Below are 19517 nucleotides of genomic sequence, written 5' to 3' on the forward strand. Positions count from 1 at the left end.
ACCAAATGTACGTGTCCAGCGTTTTACTACACCTTAACAATAGATTAAAAAAAAAAAAAAAAAAACCAATGAATAATAACTATTAAAAAGAAATGTAAATGGACCGGTATATTTTTATATTATATATTTTTATACATTATCCTTATTTTAACAGAAGTTCAAGTATAAATTAACCCTGTAACATACAAGTCGTTGACCTCATATAGGATGTACTAATAAATATTGTTCTTGTTGTCGTTCGTGTACAGTTGGTAAAAAATGTTCCATCAGACGATGCTGATATTTTTATTAAATCTGAGAATCCATCCAATCGTCGGTTAGGAATTATTTTAAGTAATACGTGTACTCACCCAATCCAACGGTGTTCAATTGTTTTCGTTTCAATTTTTCCTGCTCCGTATTACTTCTTTTCTTATTTTTTGATTATTTATTTATTTTTTATTTTTTGTTAATACTCCCCCACCATGATTGCAATCGTTTATCATAAGCGCGCCCGTTTAACCCGCAGCGCAGGAGGAAATGCAAACATCCATAAATAATTACTGCACTTGGCCAACAAGTCGACAGCCAGCGCGATTAGTCATTAAAGTTACAGTCGTAATGAACTCGGTGTAATAACATGGACAGGAAAACCCGTCCACTCTATGAAAGTGATAATTGAAAATCGCACCACAAGTGGTATAATATTGTACACGACTATTACCGATTCATGATTAAACTTCTGTAAAACTTGAAGCTTTTATCGTCATTGCGTATGTTGATTGCAATTTTTTCGCTGTTACATTGCAGCGTTTTTTTTTTTTTTATATAAATGTATCCGCTGAATGTGAGATTTACAGGGCGGGCCGAAAAAAAAGACGGGATCGTTTTGAAACGTGAATAAAATCCGAACGCGTTGACCGATTTCCAAAAATATCGTTTATAGTCAACAGTTTCGAGTGTGGATATTCTTGATAATGGATACCGAAAACATAATTTTTACTTTGAAGCGAGCGTTTTGATTATAATTTTACAAGAAACGTTTCATGTCATGTGAATCAAAAGCTCGGAGAGTTTACAAAATGCCAGAATTTATCTTCGAATCACGATTTCAGAAGGGAATTGAGTTGAACATTCTTTGATACTGAGTTTTTTCAGTCTGCCGGCAACTTTTTCAAAACCTGTTTTTCAAGCGCGTGTATTCGAACAACGAATCAAGATTTCCCAGATTTTTAAACGCGAAATGAAAGATTCGTTCTTTTACTTTCGAGAAAAAAAAGTTTTCTAACATTTGTCAACACGTTTGGCTTTTATTCACGTTTCGGTTTTTCAGCCCACCCTGTTTAAATTTTTGTGGTTTTTTCAGTGCTGCTTCCTCACGAAACTGTTGTTTATGATGAAAAACAAATCTCCTGAAAATTTGATCTCGATCGGATAAGACTCAGAGGTCCTACTTTCGAATTTTCGTTTTTACATTGAAATGACACGTAGAAAAATGCTTAACTCAACTCAGGGTTGGTTTTGCGTGAAAATATAGACGATGATGAAAAATATCAAGTGACCTTTTTCGCAGGTAACAATATTTAGTACAAAAAGGATCTCCGGATATTTCATTCAATTTTTCATATTTTGAGAATTATTGCGACTGAAATCTGAGAAAATTCTAAATTCAAAAACAATCGTATTAAATTCAGAGAAAACGAAAGTTTTTATAATTTTTCATTTTACGTGAGTTAAGACAAACATTTTTCACGTCTTATTTCAATGTAAAAACGAAACCTCGAAAGCGGGACTTTTGAATCTGATCCAATCGAGCTCAAATTTGCAGGGGATTTGGTTTTGGTCGTAAACAATAGTTTTATGATGAAGCAGCACTGAAAAAAACATTATTTTTTTTGTTTGGGGTGAACCGCCCTAACATATACATGATGTAATCTGTACAGGCGTAAAAGTTTCAAGACTGATATATGAACTACAAATGTTGCGCGAGTGGATCTCTGAAAATTGATTCCTACCGTATGTACATATGGTTTATGTTTTACGGATGTATTATACACTTATGTATATTCCATATACCTTTGCACGTGTATTGTAATAATGCCTACGGCTTAACTGTAATAGAAGCGCTTGCAAGGACTATAGGCGAGTCCTACTTTCGAAATGAATTATGCCATACGGTACAACCTAATGTTACGTGGATAATAAACCTGTAGGTATATTATTCCGTTATGTAAAATTCATCCCATAATCCGAGGACCACATATATATACACAGTATATATATATACAAAGAGCTCTTCCGGTGTTCAGGCATAATTAATTCATTCAAATATCACCGAGTGTAAATTTTTCGACGGTAAGTATATCACTTTGATAACGAAAAACTAATCCGGAAAGAAGACGTTTCTTCTAGGCGAAATCATTTCAACGACGATACTTTTAAGGGTCAATTTACGATCCGAATAATGAAAATAATATTTTCTTTAAATTTTTCGAAAACTAATCGAAACGTGAAAATCAGACGGAATTTTTTCGAAAGAATCGTTGAAACTGAACGCAGATCGATACGCCGAGAGATTATTTGAAACTTTTATAACCTCCTGCGAGGTTGCAAATTTCGATACCTGCATTATCGATTATTAAACTAAAATTTGTCGAAAAATCTTGATCGTAATTGTTTAAAAATTTCGTACCGTTGAATATCCACTCGCGATCGGTAGTGTAAGCAGGATGGAACAAAATTGCCAATTGCGGTATTCAGTTTTAAGTTCGCTCTTGTTAGCAAAGATTGACTAACTAAAAAAATTTTGTACCTCCAATCATCGGACAAAAATTTCCGCGTAGCGTGCAAACGCTTTGAACATTTCCTGTGGCGACAAGAATAAAAGAAAATGCAAAGAAAGTGTTGCAAAAAAAAAAAAAAAAAAGGAAAAAACATATAAATAAAAATAAAACGAACCTTTTCTTCTTATCAAGAACAATCGCCATACATATTATTTATTTACCACACGGCATGTGTTCCGGTAAGTTGGTGCAGTTACACCGCGGCTTTGCCTTAGCCCACGTGACACAAGGCCGTGCGATTACCTTGATCTCCGTTCTCTCTCCTTCTCCCCTTCTCTCCTTCTCTCATTCTCTCTCTCTCTCTCTCTCACGGTCTCCCGCAAGTAACGTCGACGAGTCTTGAGCCCAAGTCTCCAGCATCCGGCACGAAATATCCCGGGAATAGGCGAATTTGTCCGTCGGTCTGTCGGAAAAAATAATTTCTGAAAAACAGAAATTTGAGAATTACTTTTTTTTTTTTTTTTTGCAAATATATACCTTGAACGGGGAAAATGTTATCGTTTATTTAGAAAAAGTAACGAGGAGGAGAAAAATCGATTCATTTCTGGTGGAAGAGGAAGTTGAAATTGAACGGGACGTAGCAATTTTTCACGCCCATCATTTTCGTTGTAAAATTCTGTAAGTTTTAGATTTTTTTAATCTAGCTGTTTCTGAGATCATGGCTAAGGCTTGTCGGATAAATCGACATTTTTCTGAATACCCGTATTTCGGATTCTAGAGTTTTGAAAACGTAAAGATTCGTAGAAATTTGAGAAAGTGATTTTTGACCGAAAGCAATAATTTTATCGTGCCATTAGAGATAATGAGAATTAAAAAAATGTATAGCGGATATTTTTTTGAAACTATGAGATTTCGTTTTAATATCAATCTGTATATTCGTTATACATATCATAATCTACTTGGTGCAAGTCTGCAGTTAGGGATGATTCGGTGATGGAATTTAATTTCTGCGCGATTCGTTTGTAGAAATCAATGCCACTTCCATCTATTCCCAGTCATTTTCCAGCGTTCTAAGCAATTCCCAGTGATTACTGGTTCGGACGGAATCGTAGAGCATCGTAAACCAGTCACTCAAAATCGTTGCGAGTCAATGAAAATGACTCGTTGAACTAGAAATGAACAATAATCGCATAACGCAGCGCACTATTCTCTCGAGGTCAATGGTAATGAATGAAAACGAGTTCTACTAATTTCATGATTTCCAACGCTCATAGCCGTGGGATTTCGCAGAAACTGGATTGTGCTTAGTGATTTGCAATGATTTAAAACGATTCCAGGTATTCATTCCGCAATGAATGATTCCCAAGAACACTCAAAATCGTTAAATCTGCAATTCCCCTTTTACTCGCAATTTCATTTCCAGCTGTCAATTCTGCGATCTTCGCGATTCTATGGACCCAGCAAAGTGGTAGTCACACTTTTCTATACCTGAGACAAAAAAGTCCGGTATGCGGCCGGTCGGTCAGTATATTTTACAGTTACTGGACCCCCGATGCGTCCGGATGGAAAGATGTAGAACCGCGATGTCGGGCGCGAGGTAAAGAAACTGTAAACTCGATTCTCCGCGGGGTTTTTCATCCATCTTCGCGAGCACATCTCGCAGAGATGAGATTTTGTCGCAATTATACAATCACGAATTCGACGGATCGCGGAAAAAATTTAACCCTTTTAGTCACGCGTTATTGTGCCGAGTAAACTTTTATATCAAGATAGTATTCCACGATTTTTGGACTCCCTGATTACGAATCTTGAATCAGCCTCCAAAAATTCAAGATTGCGGATCTAGTATGGCGGACAAAAAATTTCAAATTTGATCGAATGCGGTAAAAAAACTATATGCAAGGGTTTTCGGGGTCGTTGATTGGATTCGTCATACTGAATTTTTATAATCTGCACTCAAAAAAATATCATTTGTTACAGTAACTAGAAAAATTGAGTAAAATAGGTATCGATAAAAAAAAAAAAAAAATAATTGACATAAAATAGATGGTAAGAATACTTACCACTATGACTCAAAGAGTTAATCTCATTTTTTCGAACAGCTCCATTCAAATTCTGCAATTCTATATAAATATTTGTTGCAGAAGATTTTTCTAAATAATTATATGAAAATTCTAACAATTTCACAGATTTCAAATATGGATCAAATGCTTGATTCCGAACACCGTGATTTCGTTTTTTGCATGCATAAAGTTCAGTTTCAATTCCAGCACGCGAAATGCAACGCTTTCATGAACATTACGCATCCAGTTCGTGTGAACAAGGACAGACTACGGGGAATCTAAATTCGGTACGTAACAGGGAGGAAAACGCGAATTATGTACACGTGATGTGTCATGTCGGATTAACATTCGCGAAACGCGTCGCAGGATGTTGATGAATGGCAATATATTCGCGTGCAGGTGAAAAAATCGAGATGAGAAATCTGAAAAACGATCATCGTCGCGCGGAATGGATCGCAAGATTAATAACAGGGATAAAATACCGTTTCAAATTTGAATCGAAAAACTTGGATGTCAATTTTCGTTATCACTTTAGGATTTGTAGCGAGATTTTGTTGTTGCCGCGATTCATTATCAATATCGGACCGACTCGTCGATCGACGATAATTAATTATAAAGATTCAAATTGGATAAAATAGGAAGATAAGCGTGGGCGGGAAATCATTCCATATTCAGAATTACACTTATGCTTTTGTGGAAAAAGATATAGAGTACAATCTGTCAAAGATAAAAATCTGTGAGATCTTGAATCTTGAAAATTATTATCACGCTTACGTTTCACGGCTATAAATGGTTGTATTCTTTTTTTTGTTTTTTTTTTTTTAACAAAAATTCAATCTTGATTCAAATCATCACGCCATACGATCTGTATAACTGCGGGTGTGTAAATATATACATTATATATACAACATCACGTCACGTATCTGCGTTTTAAATACTTAAGTCATTTGCCGCGGTTAATCGAAAAGATATTGCAACTTTCACCCGAGCATGGTGTACAAGGTACACGTACCTCGATTTATACGTGTATACAGAATGCGTGAATAGAATCCAACACGTACGCGCGTACGCTTACATTTTGTTAATATTGGTACGATGGCTGAATTTGATTTAGAACGCTTGCGAGGTAATTGAAAATCATCATGCAGCCGCGTATATGCCCAGAGACATAAAAGGTGGATCAAGCGTTCAATTAACGCCTCAAAAAGTCGCGATATAACGTACACTTCAAACACCTGTAAACATACATTAATGTATATTAAGTGTTCCAGGCACTTACGCTCGTTTCTATTTATCAATTATCATCCAAATGACAGAGGCTGTTTAAAAGTTTGCTTTCACGCCGAATGTGAATACATCATCATTCTTACTCAACGTCTATGAGTTTTTTTGTTTTTCTTTTTTATTTTTGTATCAACGTTGTTGTTCTTCTTCTTCTTTTCATTTTTCATTTAGAAACGTACCTGTGCAACGAAGTACCTTACCGTATACGTCTTACGAGTAATATGTTATTATAGGTACGCGTTCGACAGATCTGACTTGGCGTGTATCGAGTAATTAATTTTCGATCGAACGGAACATGCCGGAATAATTACGCGTAACGTTTTAATTAGACGTCGCAGCGACGAGTCGCTTAGTGCAATTAACGGGTAAAGATTATGAAAAAAAAGCTCCCGCAGCCGGTAGGATTCGAACCTACGCTCCCAGAGGGAATCTGATTTCGAGTCAGACGCCTTAACCACTCGGCCACGACTGCCGTTGTCAAATAAATATTCTTTACACTAGGGGTGTCATCCCCTAAACGATCGAATCCCGAACGTTGTTGGCGCGATTAGAATCGATTTGAATCAGCGCTGCTGATACAAAGGTAGGAAAAACCGACTGGCTGATATTTATGTCGCGAAATATTGTCACCTGGAACGCTGAAAAAACTGGTGCATTTGATGAAAATCGTTTGTTTGAACAAAACAAATTACTCATTTTCCGTGGATGATCTTTTCTTTGATCGTTATTGATGAATATTGCCCGCAACTCAGGGACGCGATAAGATTCGCTCGTTTCTAGGTGGGTAAAATATCGAAAAAGGTACACTGAGAATAATTTCACTTGTTACAGTAACTAGAAAAATTGAGTAGAACAAGTATCGTTAAAAAAAACTGTTCGAATATTGTTGTGATTACGAAAAACGAGGTACGCCTAAACCATTTTGCGTTATCGTCGATCCTTTTTTGGTCATTGCAACGCGAAATCAGTTTCTGAGGTTTACTCTGCTTTTTTAGTTAAACAAGGCTTTAACGTCAATTTACCGTTGCACGAGTATTAAATTTTCGCAACAGTTGCAAGAAAATCTAGTAAAAGTGATCGTTATGAGAAAGAATAGTAACGGATAGAAAAGTAATTTTCATTTTCTACCTAGAATTATATTTTTCGATCGTGGTAAAAAATGAAAATAGTTAAGGACCGAACCGTAACCGGAACTAAAAATTTCTCTCAGTGCACGAGTAAAATTCCACTGCAAGCGAAATTAAACGCCAAAACCTGCACGACTACGTCTCGACGACGGTGACGGGACTTTCTAACGGGGTTCTTTTATAACGGGCCGATAGATTCTGAAATGCTCAAATACATGCGCAGTGGAAGAAACGTACAAACACGCATACACGCATAGATAGATGGATACGACATTGGATTTTAACAAAGGAGTGTAATTTTGTAAGGTGACGATGCAGATACTCGCCCCGATTACACCGTCTCACCGCAATATTATTCCCGTCGCGGCTGCAACGGCTATCCACAAACAAACTCGATTATGTATTAACAATCAGTCGCAATTAGCTGCAGGCTTTGTAGAAAATCGGATAATCGTTTTCATAGGCCGCTTTAATTGATCTCTCGTCGTTAATGTGGGACAGTTGGTGAACAATGTCGCACATCTTTGGAGAATTTCCATGGCTAATCTTTCCGAAATGTTCGATGACGATCATCGATCCTCGTTCGTGCATTAACGAGGGATAAGGAATCGGAGTGCTCATGGATCCCTGAGGGGCTGAAAGCCAACTTAAGGATGGGCAGGGTTCAAGTTCCGAAAGCGCCTGATTCAGAGTTATTTGGCGGTGAAAGTTGAAGCAAAGAAATTAAACTTGGAAGAAGCGGCAAAGTTTCGAACGATCGGAAACCCGGCGGCTCAGAGTTCTAAAAAGTGAAGTTTCGGTTGAGTAAAATTTCGAAAATTGAAATATACTCGGATAAATATGCTCGACGAGTGGGTGGAAAAAATCAGAAAAACGGAAAATCGGAATCACCGGGATTTCGATTGTAAAAATAAGGAAAATCAAAAACAAAGAAAGATCAAAGTGATGAAATTTCACCGAGCCAAAAATTCACGGAACTGAAAATCTTGGATCATTCGGAATTTCGATGTTTCGGATTCTTAAATTTTCTCATTCTCACAATTTCGGAACTTTGACTTGTCGGATTCGCGTCCTTTCTCACTTTCATTTTAAACACCAGTGTAAAATGTCAAATCCATTGTCTACCAAACCGTACCGAATTTATTTTACTTTTAATTTTTCGTGATCTCAAGCATAAATGTTGAATCTCGAATAAATTTGAAGTAAAATAATTCCGTTATTGTTCGGACAATCGCTTTAAAATCTCACCCATGTCTTTAGAATAAAACTGAGAATAATTTGTACGATTTTCATAGAATTCAAGTGTTGCGAAGAGAAAGAACGGAGACCGTGCGTTGACGGGATCGCGGGTAGAAATTTCCGTCAAGGATCATTAAACCGTGTCTAATGACGCGGGTATTGCGGACAACAATCCGAGGGAATTCCATATGATGTATAATAAATATACCGGATGCAGTCGATGATCGTACAAGAACTAACGATATCTCAGATCCGTTTGCCCTCGAGGATATTATGTTATTATACTATAACTGACGCAGATCGCGTCCTTCGATCCTATTCTCGTAAACATTCCGTGTCTCCGTGTTATATCAGCTGCGTTATGAATTTTTATACGGATACCGTTGACTCGTGTTTACGTTACCGTTAATTCCGTCAAAAGTCTGCAAGGCAAAATATTATTGAACGGAGGCTTGGAATACAGATCATAGATCTGAAAATAGAAGAACCGCGATGTCGAATTTGTAAAAACCGTAAAAATTTGATTTGAAAGTTAAAATTCAAAATGTAGAACGCCAAAATCTAAAGTCTTCATAATTTGTCTGGATTCTGGATAATATATAGAATTGTGTACAAAATTCTAGATTTTGCCGTTCTATGCTTGAACTTTCGACAGATTTGTTCGATCGAAAATCACTTCAGGTAATATTACAACGATTCTAAAACCATTTCAGAGAAAATATCTAAACGAGATAACGATCGAAAATTCAGCCGACTGAAACAATATCTTGTGTAATACGAGAAAAAAAAATATGTACACAGTGTTTGTAAAAGTAGCCTCAAGGGATACCCGGTACATTTTATACTTATAAATTAATCATTTTTTAACTGCGTTAAAATCTGATACACTGTCCGAGAAACCATAATTTTATTCCAATTTAACAGCATGAAAATAGTCAAAGTAATCGCGCAATTTAGTCGCAGCTTTTTCTTCTTCTTCTTCTTATTTTGCATCGGTGTGACTGAATTCGGGCTTTGAAAATTTATCGAAGGGTAAAATTCATGACTTTGTTTTTTTTTTTAATTTACCAAAATATTCATTCGCGATTTATTATAGGACGAAGTTCTGAATATACGAAGGAGCAGCGATGCGGAATAAACTAATCGCAGAACTGGCGCGACTTGGAAAAGCTCGCAACTGATTGCGAGCTTCTGGTTTCAGATACAGGCGAACACGCTGCTCTATACGGGCGGCAATACCTGCAGCTCATTGAATTTAATCGCAGCTCGGGGTTTTTTGCATCATGAATAATTTCCGCCAGTTTTACAGAGCGCGCATGCAGCGAACCTGCACTCGGGGAGCTTTCGATTGCCGACCGCCTCGAATAAGTTGCAGGTCACAGCTCAACAGGTTTACGATAAAGATATAGCGGGTCTCATATCTCTAACAAGCCTGCAACTCTCAAATATACGCGCCTAAGCCGAACTCGAGAGGTTGTTGCAAAAAATTGGCGAACATTAGCGCACGCGTGCACGTCGCAAGTATTCACAATCGCAATTGATTGTAATAATTTTTATCTTTTTTTTTTGTTTTTTTATCTTTTGCGTATGCGAGGGAAGAAATGTTCAATTCTTTCCGGCACTTGATTGGCTGATAATTAATCGATACTTTTTATTAACTTCGCTATGCGGGATTATAATCGTACATCGAGTGTTTGTCAAGTTGTGATACTCGAAAGCTGGAAAGATACGTATCTTCGAAGACAAGAAAATATGAAACAATGAAATTGTAGCGAAAAGCTTATTGTTGGATGTCGATGCTTTATTATCAGTGTTCAATCAAACATCGCTGTTCGTTAATCATAATCAATATCGGTGTAACGTTGGATGAAATTAAATATTCAACGGCGCCAACGTGATATAAAAAAGTCTGCTTCAGCGAATTTGTATGAAATAGTTCTTTTGAGGAAAAAGAAGCCATCTTAGAGCGAAATCGAACGAATTATCTACTAGATATTTAACAATTTCAAAACGATTTGAAACGATTTGAAATTTCGGTCGTTCCAATTTTTTTTATTTTTAAAGTGAGCTTAGCAGGTTAAGAATATAATAATTTCATAAATATCGAACGTACGATTATTGAAAAAAAAAAAAAAAAAACAAATGCTTCAAAAACTATCTTCTTATACTTCAATCGCTCTTGATTTTGAAATTTCGTCGGTGATTATAGTTTCTAAAAATTATTCACCTCAAGATAAATAATCCGAATACAATCCCAACAGTAAGTAAACGTTCTTGAAAATTTCAGTCTCAATCCGCCTCGTTTCGAAGATAATCGATCTATTCGTAAGTGAAAAACAGACCGCGACATTCGGATAAAACCGTATTTCTAAGTTTCTACAAAAGATCGCGAAAGTTGTAAGAATATATAACAGATACCGATGTTAAAATCATCGAGAGGCAAGATTTTTATCTTCGTAAAACAAAAAGTAATAATTCTTCTTTAACCCAATGAACCGACGAAAAGTAAAACAACGGATAAAGAAAACGAGAGACGAAAAAAACAAATAAACAAATAAATAAATAAAATAAAATAAAAAAAGAAAAAAAAAATCGGCTTATTATTACACCTACTTTCTCTCGTTTATAATCCGAATTGCGAAACCGGGTCAACCGGGATACCGAGCAAAGGGGGAAAAATTCCTTGGGGTAGAGAATGGGCGGAGGGGAAGGCGACGCCGTGAAGGGATCATTGCGGTGTCCCGACGTCTGACGTCGCGACGCCGCCACGCCTCTTTTCACCTACCCGAGCACTTATCGCCGGTGCCGTGTAAACTTTACACGCGTGCAGCAATACGAAATGATATATCACTCGTGCATGTGTGCTACACCCCGATCGAAAGTCTAACGGGCATATTATTTCTTCAAGTTTACTTGTCTTTGATGTCTGTATTTTTTTTTATTCATTTTGTTTTTTATTTTTTTTATTTTTTTTTTATTCATTTATTTTTTTCCCTACTCTCCTTATGCAATATAATTACCCCGGCTGTTCACTGCTCAAGGACTTTTTGCGATACATATTTCTCGTACGGTTGTTGGGTATTATAAATAATGCGTTGGGCGGTTTTATACGTCGAATGAGAGATAAGAACGTTGCGTATTACATGTGTTATATATATATATATATAGTGCACGCGAAACCATGAATTACAATATCAATTATGTGTTATCGGAGATTTTCCTGCAAGGGGAAATGTCGCGTCGATTTTTTACCCGCAACGTGCAAAGGAGAGTTTTTTTTATAACAATTTTGTTATTCCACCATTTATCTCAACGTGTATTCCATGATTTTTGGTGCTTATTGAGAAAGATCCTTGCATCTTTTTTATCTTGTAGCAAGGTTTTTTTTCTGAAACGCGATAAGCTGTTCAATCGTTGATCAACTTGAATCCTGAGATAACGTGGCTTGATTTTCGGCTATACTGCGTTCGTGTTTTTTCAATTGTTTGAACATTTGCGAAGCTTATTCCGACTTCGATCAGACTTCTTTAATCGTTCGACGTAATGCGGATACACTTTCAAATCACTTGTTCATCAATTACTCTTCTTTTATTCCACTTCTTTGCAGTAAGGTAATTATAATTGGTCACAGTTTACAACTAACGATCCAATATAAACAATTCCAGGTACTTTTAATCTCTCGATATAAATAATTTCGACCGTTGTACAGTCTTTTAACTAATCGCAAGCCTCTTGATCAACGTAATTGTTATAATTAACGATACAATTCGGTTAGAGATAAAAAAAAAAAAAAATGAACATTCGACCCGTTCTTGAAGAGTAAACGGGCCTGCCGCAATAAATGTTGAAATTGATTTATCCGACCCATTGGTCCCAGAAATGACTGTTACATTTATTACAAATCGCATATACGTATACATATATATATATATATATATATATATATATATACATTTATATATATAATACGGAGAAGGTGGTCAGCGGAGAAAATATAATACAGATCATTTCAGCATTGCGTAATATTTATTCGATCCACTCTCTCTTCAGGTTGAACGCGCGGTGTGCACGCGACAAACAAGTCGCCCGCAAAACTTGTCGCAGTCCGATCAGATCGAAGGGTATGATATACGTGTTACAGTTGCTCAACGGTTACACACCCCGATAATTGAACACGCGGTAGTGAAAAAAGTTGCGAGGGAATGGCAAGAGAAAAAAATAAGAAATAGAAAAGAAAAAGAAATGAAAAAAAGGAGCACAATTTCTCCGATTTCGCACTTCCCAAACGCTCGTGAAATCGTTGGTCAAATTCTAAACGCTGACGGGGAATGAGAAGAATTTAATTCGTTACTACGGTAATTTGAAAATTGTAGTAAAATAATCGTGCAGGCAAAAGAAACAATAAACTTATCTGTAAAAACACTGTACACGGACAAAGTTGGGAATCTTGCTTGTTGGAGGAATAAAAATTGTGAAAATAAACTAGGAACGAATAAATAAATAAATAAATAAACGCTTTGGACCGTTTCGCGAGTTTGTCTGTTTCGGTGTATGATAATATACGTACGGCAAATGAGATATTTCTCTTGTGGGAGGAGGTGCCGCCCTCGCCTCGAGCAAAGTTTCACTCCAGTGGTCCAGTTCGCTCTCGATCACTCGCCGTGTGAAATGAGCTGCAAAAAGAAAGAAAGGCGGGCAAAAAACAAAGTAGGAAGGAAAAATCCATATCTCCAAGATAAAGGATAGGAAAAAAAAAGAATTCTTTATTGCCGGGCATGTATTATACATACATATATATAATATATATATTATATACCGGGACAATCTCTCGAAACTTGAAAATCAACCGCGCATGCGCGAGTTTTATCGCCTGTTCGTGCAGGCTGGCCAACCCGAGTTTCAGCCGTCAAACTGTTTCTGCCGGCGATGTAGTTGTCACGAAATTTCGAGGTTAAAATCTCAAATAATTGAGGTAGCGACTCGGAAAGGCTTGGGAAGCACTTGTTATCGGGTTGGAAAGTTGATTCTTCAAAGAACGGTCGGAATTCAATGCTCATGCTCTTTGAAAATTTAAACGTACACAGTTTGTGTAAGTTGGCCGGCCTGCATCGCAGACAAAAAAAAAAAAATCCCCACAATATTTCGTGAAGAGTCTACCATTTTCGCTGTTAATGTCGAAAAGAGTGAATTATTTTACACGATTCGAAATTCAACCTTGAATAACTTTTGAAAGAGTTTAGTGATCAAAAAATTATAAGGGATATTTTTTGTAAAACATCAAATTCCCTACAAAAAGATGTCTCAGATATTTAATTATATTTCCTCGTTACCGAGCTACAAAATTCAGAAATAACTCAACTTATTTTCTCGTGTTAATTAAATGGAAAATCTCTTTCAGGAACCATTAAATAATAATATTAAAGGCTCAAATTATAAAAAGCGTCTTACTTCTTCTTTCTACAACTGTTAAACATTTGACTTTGAGAAAAAAAAAAAAACAAACGGTCGATTTTTTCGAACCAGTCTAACGCTGATTATTATACGTAGTATAATAAAATGGCGAGAGCTGCTCTGAATTTATTTTTACGGTGGTCGAGCAACCTTGACCAAAAGGAAAGCAGGAACGGTACAAATTTCGGCATGCTTAAGTGCCCCGTTACCGTGCGGGAGTCACTCGGTCTATCACCCTCACCTCGGGCAAAAAAGTTCTTTTAATTGCAGCACTGGCACTCGGTTATAAAGTAAGGTTACACGGATCGACGACGGAGAAAAACGGATTGGCAAAAACTTGAGAAAAAGAAAAAAAAAAAAATAAAATAAAATAAAATTCTAAGAAAAAAAGAGGTGTCAAGACTCTTACGGGGTACGTTTCAAGTGGTTACCTGACTCGGTCCGCGGACTGTCGATTTCAGAGCTAAAAATTATATCAGGCAGCGATTTGTTAGGAGGAGATTAAAATCGGCGGATCGAAAAAAAGGAGAAAAAAAAAAAAAAAAATACGCTTACGAACGAATTAGGAGGGCGACTGCGATTGATCGTAACATTTGGAGAAATGAATTTTTTTAAAAAACGGCTTCGCAGAGAATCTTTGTCATATGGATCGATGGGGTGTGTAAATAAATAAAGAAACAATGGTAATTGAAACATGCCGAAGCTGAATAAAATCTACATCTCTGTTCCGGCGATAGATTCACGATCTGAGATAATCTTGACACGTGCATCGTGCACGGTGCGGTTCTTTTTACTTTTTTTTGTTTTTTTATTTTTTTTTTATGCAACAGCGATATTGCGACGTTTATTCATAATTACAGCATTCTGGAAGCCTATGAAAGAGGAAATAATATATATTGTATTATATAGAGGTACTCAGAGTTTCATATATATATATATATATATATATATATTAGATATATATTTAGATTATATATAAATATATATATTTGTGTATATATAGGTATATATGAGTATGTACATCGTGCGGTCGACTGGCTAGAGATGAAAGTTGGTTCTGCTTCATAGATCTAACTTTCTTGGAAGGAATTTCATTTACTGCAGCAAATAATAAATAATAGCTTAATAACAGACTATTAATTTTGCCGGTGTATCGCCCTTTCGCGAATACATATATATATACATTTACAAATACATTTACATACATATAGAGACATGCATAGATGCATCGCCATCTTTCTCCGCGTGTCTGCGTGTCGCGTGTTTGAATCTTCGCTAATCCTCCCACTTCTTCTCCCTCCTATTTTCTCTCTCTGATCTCCGGGTCTTCTTTTTTTTTTTTTTCTTCTTCCTGATTCTTTTACTTCTTTTTCATTCTTGATCACTCCACTTCTAGGCGAGAGTTGGAATATCATCTCGATTGCGCGATGCGGTGCAGCTGCTGCGAATCCTCGCTAATACAGAAACGATTTATAGATTTACATCTCGGAACTGTACTCGGAGAAAAGTTTATGCTTTTTTTTTTAAAGAGACCGATTTTTAGATTCAATTTGTAGAAAATTTTCTCGTGGGAATAGAATATTTTGTTGTGTATGTATATCGAAACTGATGGGATAATTTTTTTGATATTACAACAAAATTTAACCGAATAAAACATACTTACGAATATGAAATCTTGATTTTAATTTATTGTTAGTCAATTTAATGGAATGACACTTTTCAAAACATCGAATACCCTCTGGGAGATTCCAATAAATCGTTTTATACAGTTCACGAAATCTATTCGGTGGACAAAGATCGGTCAAATTTGCGAATTCGCGAGAGCTACTGAATGATTACCGCTATCGAGTAACACGTCACATCGTGAATTGACAAAAAATTTTCTTCAAGTGGCAAAATATTCTCTGTGACGAGTGAAAAATCCTTTCTCGAAAGAGAAGCAAGACGAGCAATTATCAGCATGGGATCCAGGCATCCGTCTGATACAGTCAGGAGAACCAAATCATTCTTGGTCCGATACCGTTGCGTCAGCCTGTCGATTCGCAATCTCATATTTCTTTGTCGTTTTTTGATGTGGAACTTGATTCGCGTAGCGTGAATCGCGATCGAACGATCATTTTTCCAGTTACAACGATCAAACAATCATTTTCCGATCCTTGCAAAAGGATTTCACCGCGAAGATCTGATTTCCCAATCGCAACGGAATCTGCGCTATCGCGATGCCGAACCTTTTCTCAGACATTACTAAAAAAATATCTATTCCGTGCACTGTAAAATCAACAGAACTTTTCGGTTGCGTGAAAACAATGTTTCGTCGGATGTGAATTAGGTCACCCTGGAATTTCGTTGCCGGAACCAAAATTTCACGCATAGTATACAGAGGAAGAGGAGAAAAAGGAATAAAGTTTTTCACGAATTTTTATCATTTTTCCCAATATCTCTCTCGAGTGTTTTTTAAAAATTTTCTCCCGTCACTTCGAATATTCGCGATTCTTAATTTTATTTCACGCTGCGACGCTATGCAACGGAGCGGAAAAAAGGCGGAGAAAACAGAAAAACAGAGTTAAAGCAATACGCTGTTCCCCGCTTGACAGCGTCTATGTTGATGCATCGATCGAGTAGTACAGCTGGCAGCTGCAGGAGCACGTAACAACGTGTAAATAATAAAGTTCTCTCTCCGTTCCATATCTTTCTTTCTTCCACTTCGCGGCGAACTGAAAATATTATCAGAGCTATATATAGAGCTAATTTTGAACTCTTTCGATAACCAATTTTGCGAGATTTCGAGTTTTCAACTCACGTCGGACATTCCATTTTTTTTTTTTTTTTTTATTTACACCGTGAATTGGAACCAATTTGTGGTATTGGAATTATTCGATCAGTTCAATCGATCTCTTCGATTTTAGCATTTTTATTTTTGCATGCGATATAAAAGTTGCAGAAGTTATAGTCTTCTTAATGTGTTTCCTTGTCTGGACACCGAATAATCATGTCCGCGTGTTAATTTGAATAGAGCTGTGTGAATCACTAATGTGATTTACATCCTTTTCGCTGAACCGATTTCAGTGAATTCAATCGGAATCTGCACAGAGGTTTCTCTGTAAATATATAGTCAAAAATATCCACGTTATATGCGTCTGCTATTTTTACCTCATCCATAAAGCAATTCCGAATTCAAGTTTGTCACAAGGAAAATTGAGATGAAATACCTCGAATACTAAAAGCGGTAAAAATTGCTCATCAAATTTATTTTAGATTGTAAATTTACAAAAACTTATAAAAAATTGTATTGAAATCATTCAAATATTATCCAGTCATAAATAAACTGAGGTAAACCTGCTTTTTTTTTTTTTCTTTCTACAACCAGTTACTTGATTGCGTTTTAACTTTTACAGATGAATCAACGTCGCAATCGAGAGATCGATTTTCATTTTTATGTATTTTTATACATGAATTGATTTAATTTGATTCGAAGGTCTCATTTCACTACTGGATTTCTAATTTCCCTCGTTTTTCTTTGTGTTTCAGGTAAGTGACATCGATTCTCCTCGATTCTGTGACTCAGGTAAAATTGATCAAATCATTTTACATATTCGTTTTATATTTAAATAAATAAAAATCTGCGCGTTGATTAGCCGTGCGTTTCAACTCTTTCCAGTTTTAATCTCAAGAAAATAAAACTTTCATTTTACATCACGACATTTCACATCTCTCGAAATATTAAATCGATCCTCTAACTATCGAGACTCGCATGTTTTGGCGCATCTGCGGAATAACCGCAACGTACGAGGATAATATGTATCCAAATTCCAGTGAATCCAAATGTCTTATTTCTTTAAATTTTTTTTCGAGGAAATTTTTATTCGAGGATATAACAATCTGCAATTGTGAATTCTGACGCATCGAACGATGAACTTCGCGATCACGGCATCGCAAGTTTCCTTCGAGCATTATTAATAAAGAAAAATCATTGCTATTATTACCAATGAAGTTGGTTGACCGGAAATCTACACTTGAACGTTTTATTGATTTTGAATGATCAAGAACAGCTTGGATATCAATGCCACGTGTCAAATCGTTTAAAAATTGCAAGAAAATCTGCTGAATAATTCGTTCAAATTTACTCTAGGATTGCACATTTTATTTAAAATACTACTTTGTTTTTCATTAATAAATTCAATATCAATATTTGCTGACCATAATTAATATCCATGGAATTCTGTAAAACTTTTCTCAATGAAATGAGCAATCTCGGAGTAAAACCGATCGAATCTATTAAGTATTCAACAATTTTACAGTCGATTCTGAGAACAGCATCGATATCCAAGCTTTTATACAAATTCAGCACTTTCGATTTTTTTATTAAACTTTGTTCATTTTTTCACCAGCTCTTCGCGGACGATAATCTTCTAAACAAACTTTACCAAAAGTATCGATCCTCGACCAACCGATCTCCTCAGTGGGCTAATACACACACTGAGAAAAATTTCATTTTTTACGGTAACTAGAAAAATTGAGTAAAACAGGTATCGTTAAAAAAACTGTTTGAATATTGTTGGAATTAAGAAAAACGAGGTACGCGTAACGATTTTGTGCTATCGTCGATCCTTTTTTGTTAATTGCAACGTAAAAACAGTTCGTATGATTTACTTCACTTTTTTTTAGTTAAATAAAGCTTTAACGTCAATTTATCGTTGCACGAGCATTAAATTTTCGCAACAGTTGCAAGAAAATATAGCAACAGTGATCGCAGTGAGAAAGAATAGTAACGGATATAAAGGTAATTTTCATTTTCTACCCAGAACTGTGTTTTTCGATTGTGGTAAAAAATGAAACTAGTCAAGGACCGAGCGATAACCGGAACTAAAAATTTCTCTCGGTGCAGTTTCATCTTTATAGCTGAGTGGCTGCCTTGAAAGTAAAAGTATGAATTTTCTAATTAAAAATCATCGTCACACGTGTTACTTCTTACAGCCGGCACCTTCTCTTGCCACCTATAATATGCCGCACGTTCCTTATACGCATGTCTCCACAGTTTTATAAGACACGATGCGCGATAAGCGAACAGGTTACTATTACTACCCATGCTCTCCTGACCTTTTCGCCTTATGCGTATCTGCGGTGCCTGCCAGTGATTGTAATATATTGGGCGCCAAACAACAACGACAACAACTCTGCACTAAAAATAAGTTCACACGAATTACGAAATAAGCACATTGGTCTTGGAAATATTTTTCAATTTCTCACTCCCTGATATACACACTTTGCAAAGATTTCTACAACAAATTCAAATTTTTTTTCTCGCTTCTGTTTTTTCACCCCAATCATTAATTTTCTCTTCAGAATTTCGCCGCTCGTAATTATCCTGTGATATTTGTAGTTCGATGAGTGCATATGTACGTAGGTGTGTATGTATATCGTGATATTGCAAGGTACTTACAAAAAATTCGATTTCAACATGTCGGGAGATAAAAGAAACAAAAAAAAAAAAAACAAAGTAAGACCAAAGAAATCATTCACCATACACAGAATAAAGTCAGACTCGTTGATTAACGAATGTTACAATTTTTTTGTCCCGTCCCATTAGCGAC

At 36.2% G+C, this 19517-nt stretch overlaps 1 protein-coding gene and 1 non-coding gene across 2 annotated transcripts in view; one reads left to right on the top strand and one right to left on the bottom strand.

The window, feature by feature from the left end:
- LOC124305689 (protein cortex-like) overlaps positions 1–17524 on the top strand; it is a 237579-nt gene extending 220055 nt beyond the window's left edge. The window contains exon 13 of the mRNA XM_046765336.1: positions 17455–17524. The gene's annotated coding sequence lies outside the window, so the exon portion shown is untranslated. The remainder of the gene's footprint in view (positions 1–17454) is intronic.
- Positions 6500–6581, bottom strand: Trnas-cga (transfer RNA serine (anticodon CGA)). The gene has a single exon. It is a non-coding gene; the product is annotated as a tRNA-Ser (tRNA).
- Positions 17525–19517: the final 1993 nt, after the last annotated feature.

This window comes from Neodiprion virginianus, chromosome 5 (assembly GCF_021901495.1).
Source record: "Neodiprion virginianus isolate iyNeoVirg1 chromosome 5, iyNeoVirg1.1, whole genome shotgun sequence".
NCBI lineage: Eukaryota > Metazoa > Arthropoda > Insecta > Hymenoptera > Diprionidae > Neodiprion > Neodiprion virginianus.